Source organism: Aegilops tauschii, chromosome 2 (genome assembly GCF_002575655.3).
Source record: "Aegilops tauschii subsp. strangulata cultivar AL8/78 chromosome 2, Aet v6.0, whole genome shotgun sequence".
Classification (NCBI taxonomy): Eukaryota; Viridiplantae; Streptophyta; class Magnoliopsida; order Poales; family Poaceae; genus Aegilops; species Aegilops tauschii.
The window spans coordinates 424,784,956-424,793,355 of record NC_053036.3 but is presented as its reverse complement, the minus strand read 5'-3'; positions in this window follow the sequence as shown (position 1 = coordinate 424,793,355).

Sequence of the window (8,400 nt, the reverse complement as noted above, 5' to 3'; positions counted from 1 at the left end):
ATCGCCAGCCTCCAGGGGGATTTGCTCCCCCATGTGTCCGGCGGTCGAGGTATCACCCTCTGGCGCCACCCTGACGGCCTCCTGCGTCCCTCCCTGGCCTGGGGAGGTCCTTCGGGACAGCACCTCGGCGTCGTCCATGGCCTTGGGAGAGGAGGCCACCGGAAGGGACCCGATGTCCATCACCTTGGGATCCAGCGAATTCCCCGAAGATGAGGATCGCTGGAGGTGGGAACGAGCCGGACTGCAGTGCATGATTCAACGTGTTAAAACTATGAAGTAAAGGAGTTGGATATATGAGTGCGTCGGTGCCTTTGAGTACTTACGATTCGGCCAGGGGCTTATCCCTGGGGCGCCACTCCAAGCTGCTATCAGTATCCAACGCGGAGTTTTCCGCGAGGGAGGCTCTCCCCTTCTTGGACTCCTCTGCCTCCAGATGCGTGGAGGCCGCCCTTTTCTTCCTTCCCCCCTCAGGGGGAGAGTTGCTTTCCTCCTCCTCCTCGTCCTCGGCGGCGGAGGAGTGAGTTTCGGCGTCTTCGGACGTCACGTCCGAAGTGCCCTTACGGTGGAGGCCACTTCTGGTCTCCTTGGCCTTCTTCTTGGCCTTCTTCTCCGGTGCCTGGTAGGGCGCCGGAACCAGCATCTTTGTCAGAAGTGGGATTGCTGGGTTTTCGGGCAACAGAACCGGACACTGGATCCGCTCCGCCCTCTTTGTCCAGCCCAGAAAAAATAGATAAAGGAATCTTAGACATCTTCCTTGAAGGTACAGGTGAAGGATGTACCTTGGAATACGAAAAACTTACCGAACTGGCGGGATGGGCCAGGTTGTACCCACGATCCTCGGTCGTCTCCAGCCACGTTTCATTGGCCTTGAAAAGCACCTTCCAGATGTCTTCGTGTGTAGTGCTGAAGAACTGTTGCAAGGTCTGGTGCTCGGCCGGATCAAACTCCCAGATATGGCAAGTCCGGCTTTGGCATGGAAGGATCCAGCGAAAAAGCATCACCTGGATCACATTGACAAGCTTGATGTTCTTGTCCTCCATGCTCCTGATGCGCATCTGCAGCACGGACACCTCGTCCGACGACGCCCAGTCCAGGCCCTTCTCTAGCCAGGAGGTGAGCCGCATCGGGGCCCCAGATTTGAATTCGGGAGCCGCGGCCCAGGTGGTGTCATGGGGCTCTGTGATGTAGAACCACTACTGCTGCCACCCTTTGATGGTATCCATGAAGGTACCTTTGGGCCATGAGACGTTGGGCATCTTGCTCATCATAGCACCTCCGCACTCTGCGTGTTGACCACCTACCACCTTCGGCTTCACATTGAAGATCTTTAACCACAAACCGAAGTGGGGTGGGATGCGGAGGAAGGCCTCGCACACGACAATGAATGCCGAGATGTTAAGGAAGGAGTTTGGGGACGGATCATGGAAATCTAGCCCGTAGTAGAACATGAGTCTGCGGACCAATGGGTGGAGAGGAAATCCCAACCCACAGACGAAGTGGGGGATGAATACCACCCTCTCATGGGGCTCCGGGGTGGGGATGATCTGCCCCTTTGCTGGAAGCCAGTGGGCGATTTCCTGGGCTAAGTACCCAGCCTCTCGGAGCTTCGTGATGTCCTTCTCCTTGACGGAGGAGGCCATCCACTTGCCCTGCGCTCCAGATCCGGACATGGCTGGAGTGCTTTTTTGAGGCGGAAAGGATGGAAGCTTGGGCGCTGGAGCTCGAGAATGGGTGGGCAGAGAGAAAGAAGGCGTGGGTGAAAGGGTGAATCCTTATCCCTTTATAAAGGCAGCGAATATCAAGTGCCTCCCCACTCGCCTTAAAACTCGCTTATTCCCCAAGGGTCGTACAGACGGCGCGGTTGGAATACCCACGCCCGTATTGATGAGAATCCCGCAATAAGGGGACATGATCTCTGCTTTGACAAGATGTGCCAATGGAAACCGCATCTCGAAACACGGAGCGGGAGGCTAAAAAATGGTTCCAAATAATGACTGGGCAGAGACGTGGCGTCTCACTACAGAAGATGTCAGTAGATCGGACTTGTTAAAAATTATACTCCTTGCAGAGCTTGTTTTGCAGAGCCGGACACATTCTCTGTGTTCGAAGATTACTTTGGAGTATTCGGAGGAGGAACCCGCCTTGCAATGTCAAAGACAATCTGCGCGCCGGACACATTGTCATTGAAGCCTGGTTCAGGGGCTACTAAGGGAGTCCTGGATTAAGGGGTCCTCGGGCGTCCGGCCTATGTGACGTGGGCCGGACTAATGGTCCATGAAGATACAAGACAGAAGACTTCCTCCTGTGTCTGGATGGGACTCTCCTTTGCACGGAAGGCAAGCTTGGCGTTCGAATATGATAATTCCTTCCTCTATAAACCGACTCTGTACAACCCTAAGCCCCTCTGTTGTCTATATAAACCGGAGGGTTTAGTCCGTAGAGGCAATCACAATCATACAGGCTAGACATCTAGGGTTTAGCTATTACGATCTCGTGGTAGATCAACTCTTGTATTCCTCATATTCATCAAGATCAATCAAGCAGGAAGTAGGGTATTACCTCCATCGAGAGGGCCCGAACCTGGGTAAACATCGCGTCTCCCGCCTCCTGTTACCATCGACCTTAGACACATAGTTCGGGATCCCCTACCCGAGATCCGTCGGTTTTGACACCGACAACCACCATGCATCTTCTTCTCCATTGTTAGAGGGTGAGGAAGACATGATGCCTGCCAGCGAAACTTTTTGGAGAATTTTTCTGGACCAGAAGACACCTGTTGGGCCAAAGAAGTACCAGAGGGGGGCTCTGAGAGGAGCACAACCCACCTTGGCGCGCCTGGGGGCCCAGGCACGCCCTGGTGGGTTGTGCCCACCTCGGCCGCCTCCCGCACCGCCTCTTTGCACCATCACGGAGGGGTTCATCATCCTCATTGGTGCCTCTCTGATGATGCGTGAGTAGTTCATTGTAGACTGTTGGGGAACGTTGCATGGAAAACAAAAAAAATCTACGCACATGCAATATCAATCCATGGAGATGCATAGCTATGAGAGGGGAAGAGCATCTATGTACCCTTGTAGATCGCTAAGTGGAAGCATTTATCACGGGGTTGATGTAGTCGTACCCTTCGCGATCCGATCACGATCCAATTGATCTAGTGCCGAATGGACGGCACCTCTGAGTTTAGCACACGTGCGGCTCGATGAAGTCTCCTACTTCTTGGTCCAGCAAGCAAGAGAGGAGAGGTAGATGGGATCACAACCAACACAACAGCATGGTGGTGATGGTGGTGGTGGAGCACCGACAGCACTTCGCTAAGCGTCGCCGGGACGAGGCGGTGGAACTACAGAGTAACGGGAGAGAGAGAGAGGGGCGCCAAGGGCTTGGTGTATCCTCTTGGGGCACCCCTCCCCTCTATATATAGGTGGAGGGGCGTGGGAAACAGCCCCTCCAAGCCCTAGGGCACAACTAAGGAGGAGAGGACCTGGACTCCAAGTCCAATCCTATTCCTACTAGGACTCCTTCCTTTTTTGCCCTCCCTAGCCACATGGGCTTTTGAGGACTTGGTGCGCCTAGCCCCATAAGGCCAGGGCGCCTCCCCGCAGCCCATGCTAGCCCTTGGGTCGTGGTGAACCCACTTGTGGACTTTTGGACCCCTCCGGAATCCTCCGGAACTTTCTGGAAGCTTCCCGGTACAATACCGGAAAACTACACTTTTTCCGGAACCCAAAATATGACTTCCCATATATAAATATTTACCTCTCGACCATTCTGAGACTCCTCGTGACATACGGGATCTCATCTGGGACTCCGAACAACATTTTCTTACCACTCATCGAATATCCCAATACTACTCTAGCGTCAACGAACATTAAGCGTGCGACCCTATGGGTTCAGGAATTATGTAGTCATGACCGAGACACCTCTCCGGTCGATAACCAATAGCGGGACCTGGATGCCCATATTGATTTCTACGTATTCTATGAAGATCTTTTATCGGTTGAACCTTTATGACAACATACGTAATTCCCTTTGTCTGTCGGTATGTTACTCGCCAGAGATTCGATCATCGATATCTCTATACCTAGTTCAATCTCGTTACCAGCAAGTCTCTTTACTTGTTCTGTAATACATCATCTTGCAACTAACTCCTTAATCACTTTGCTTGCAAGCTTCTTGTGATGTGTATTACCAAGAGGGCCTAGAGATACCTCTGCGATACACAGAGTGACAAATCCCAATCTCGATTCACACCAACTCAACAGACACCTTCGGAGATACCTGTAGAGCATCTTTATGATCACCTAGTTACGTTGTGACGTTTGATAGCACACAAGGTATTCCTCCGGTATCCAGGAGTTGCATGATCTCATGGTCGAAGGAACATGTATTTGACATTAAGAAAGCAGTAGCAATAAACTGAATGATCATATGCTATGCTAGCGGTTGGGTCTTGTCCATCACATCATTCTCCTAATGATGTGATCCGTTATGAAATGAAAACTCATGTCTATGGTTAGGAAACCTTAACCATCTTTGATCAACGAGCTAGTCTAGTAGAGGCTCACTAGGGACATAGTATTTGTTTATGTACCCACACATGTATTTAAGTTTCCGGTCAATATAATTCTAGCATGAATAATAAACCTTTATCATGATTAAGGAAATATAATAATAACCATTTTATTATTTCCTGTAGGGCATATTTCCATTAGTCTCCCACTTGCACTAGAGTCAATTATCTAGTTCACATCGCCATGTGATTAACACCCAAAGAGTTACCTAGAGTCAATAATCTAGTTCACATCGCCATGTGATTAACACCCAAAGAGTTCACTAGAGTCAATAATCTAGTTCACATTGCCATGTGATTAACACCCAAAGAGTTCTAAGGTGTGATCATGTTTTGCTTGTGAGAGAGGTTTTTAGTCAACGGGTCTGCAACATTCAGATCCGTGTGTACTTTGCAAATATCTATGTCTACAATGCTCTGCATATAGCTACTCTAGCTTATTTCTTCCACGGACAATATGTATCCAGATTGAGACCCAGAGTTATCCGCATCAGTGTCAAAGCTTGCATTGACGTAAACCTTTACGATGGACTCTTTATCACCTCCATAACCAAGAAACATTTCCTTAGTCCTCTTTAGGTACCTAAGGATAATTTTGACCGATGTCCTGTGATCCACTCCTGGATCACTATTGTACCCCCTTGCCAAACTCATGGTAAGGCACACAACAGGTCTGGTACACAGCATGGCATACTTTATAGAACCTATGGCTGAGGCATAGGGAATGACTTTCATTCTCTCTCTATCTTCTGCCGTGGTCAGACTTTGAGTCTTACTCAAATTCACACCTTGAATGCAGGCAAGAACCCTTTCTTTGACTGATCTATTTTGAACTCCTTCAAAACTTTGTCAAGGTATGTGATTTGTGAAAGTCCTATTAAGCGTCTTGATCTATCTCTATAGATCTTGATGCCCAATATATAAGTAGCTTCACCGAGGTCTTTCATTGAAAAATTCTTATTCAAGTATCCTTTTATGCTATTCAGAAATTCAATATCATTTCCGATCAACAATATGTCATCCACATATAATATTAGAAATGCTACAGAGCTCCCACTCACTTTCTTGTAAATACAGGCTTCTCCAAAAGTCAGTATAAAACCATATGCTTTGATCACACTATCAAAGCGTATATTCCAACTCTGAGAGGCTTGCACCAGTCCATAGATATATCATTGGAGCTTGCACACTTTGGTAGCACCTTTAGGATCGACAAAAACTTCCGGTTGCATCATATACAACTCTTCCTCAAGAAACCCATTAAGGAATGCAAGGTCTTTGACATCCATTTGCTACGTCCATGTACCCTCATAGACCGAAAGCGGAAGCGTTAGCACAACGCGGTTGATGTAGTCGTACGTCTTCACGATCCGACCGATCAAGTATCGAACGCACGACACCTCCGAGTTCAGCACACGTTTAGCCCGATGACGTCCCTCGAACTCCGATCCAGCCGAGTGTTGAGGGAGAGTTTCATCAGCACGACGGCGTGGTGACAATGATGATGTTCTACCGACGCAGGGCTTCGCCTAAGCAACGCTACAGTATTATCGAGGTGGACTATGGTGGAGGGGGGCACCGCACACGGCTAAAAGACCAAGAGATCAATTGTTGTGTCTCTAGGGTGCCCCCTGCCCCCGTATATAAAGGAGCAAGGGGGGAGAGGCGGCCGGCCAGGAGGGGCGCGCCAGGAGGAGTCCTACTCCCACCGGGAGTAGGACTTCCTCCCTTTTCCTTGTTGGATTAAGAGAGGAGAGGGAAGGAGAGAGAGGGGGAAAGGAAAGGGGGGGCGCCGCCCCCCTCCTTATCCAATTCGGACTTGGGGGGGGAGGGGCGCGCGGCTGCCCCTTGGCCGCCTCTCCTCTTCCACCAATTGGGCCCATGAGGCCCAATAACCTCCGGGGGGTTCCGGTAACCCCCCGGTACTCCGGTATATATCCGATAACCCCCGGAACCATTCCGGTGTCCGAATATAGTCGTCCAATATATCAATCTTCATGTCTCGACCATTTCGTGACTCCTCTTCATGTCCATGATCACATCCGGGACTCCGTACAACCTTCGGTACATCAAAACATATAAACTCATAATATAACTGTCATCAAAACTTTAAGCGTGCGGACCCTACGGGTTCGAGAACTATGTAGACATGAACGAGACACGTTTCTGGTCAATAACCAATAGCGGAACCTGGATGCTCGTATTGGCTCCCACATATTCTATGAAGATCTTTATCGGTCAGACCGCATAACAACATACGTTGTTCCATTTGTCATCAGTATGTTACTTGCCCGAGATTCGATCGTCAGTATCTCAATACCTAGTTCAATCTCGTTACCGGAAAGTCTCTTTACTCGTTCTGTAATACATCATCCCGCAACTAACTCATTAGTTGCAATGCTTGCAAGGCTTAAGTGATGTGCATTACCGAGTGGGCCCACAGATACCTCTCCGACAATCGGAGTGACAAATCCTAATCTCGAAATACTCCAACCCAACAAGTACCTTCGGAGACACCTGTAGAGCACCTTTATAATCACCCAGTTACGTTGTGACGTTTGGTAGCACACAAAGTGTTCCTCCGGTAAACGGGAGTTGCATAATCTCATAGTCATAGGAACATGTATAAGTCATGAAGAAAGCAATAGCAGAATACTAAACGATCGTGTGCTAAGCTAACGGAATGGGTCAAGTCAATCAAATCATTCTCCTAATGATGTGATCCCGTTAATCAAATGACAACTCATGTCAATGGCTAGGAAACATTACCATGTTTGATCAACGAGCTAGTCAAGTAGAGGCATACTAGTGACACTCTGTTTGTCTATGTATTCACACAAGTATTATGTTTCCGGTTAATACAATTCTAGCATGAATAATAAACATTTATCATGATATAAGGAAATAAATAATAACTTTATTATTGCCTCTAGGGCATATTTCCTTCAGTCTCCCACTTGCACTAGAGTCAATAATCTAGATTACACAGTAATGATTCTAACACCCATGGAGCCTTGGTGCTGATCATGTTGTCTCGTGGAAGAGGCTTAGTCAACGGGTCTGCAACATTCAGATCCGTATGTATCTTGCAAATTTCTATGTCACCCACCTGGACTAAATCCCAGATGGAATTGAAGCGTCTCTTGATGTGCTTGGTTCTCTTGTGAAATCTGGATTCCTTCGCCAAGGCAATTGCACCAGTATTGTCACAAAAGATTTTCATTGGACCCGATGCACTAGGTATGACACCTAGATCGGATATGAACTCCTTCATCCAGACTCCTTCATTTGCTGCTTCCGAAGTAGCTATGTACTCCGCTTCACACTTAGATCCCGCCACGACGCTTTGTTTAGAACTGCACCAACTGACAGCTCCACCGTTCAATGTAAACACGTATCCGGTTTGCGATTTAGAATCGTCCGGATCAGTGTCAAAGCTTGCATCAGCGTAACCATTTACGATGAGCTCTTTGTCACCTCCATAAACGAGAAACATATCCTTAGTCCTTTTCAGGTATTTCAGGATGTTCTTGACCGCTGTCCAGTGATCCACTCCTGGATTACTTTGGTACCTCCATGCCAAACTTATAGCAAGGCACACATCAGGTCTGGTACACAGCATTGCATACATGATAGAGCCTATGGCTGAAGCATAGAGAACATCTTTCATCTTCTCTCTATCTTCTGCAGTGGTCGGGCATTGCGTCTTACTCAACTTCACACCTTGTAACACAGGCAAGAACCCTTTCTTTGCTTGATCCATTTTGAACTTTTTCAAAACTTTTTCAAGGTATGTGCTTTGTGAAAGTCCAATTAAGCGTCTTGATCTA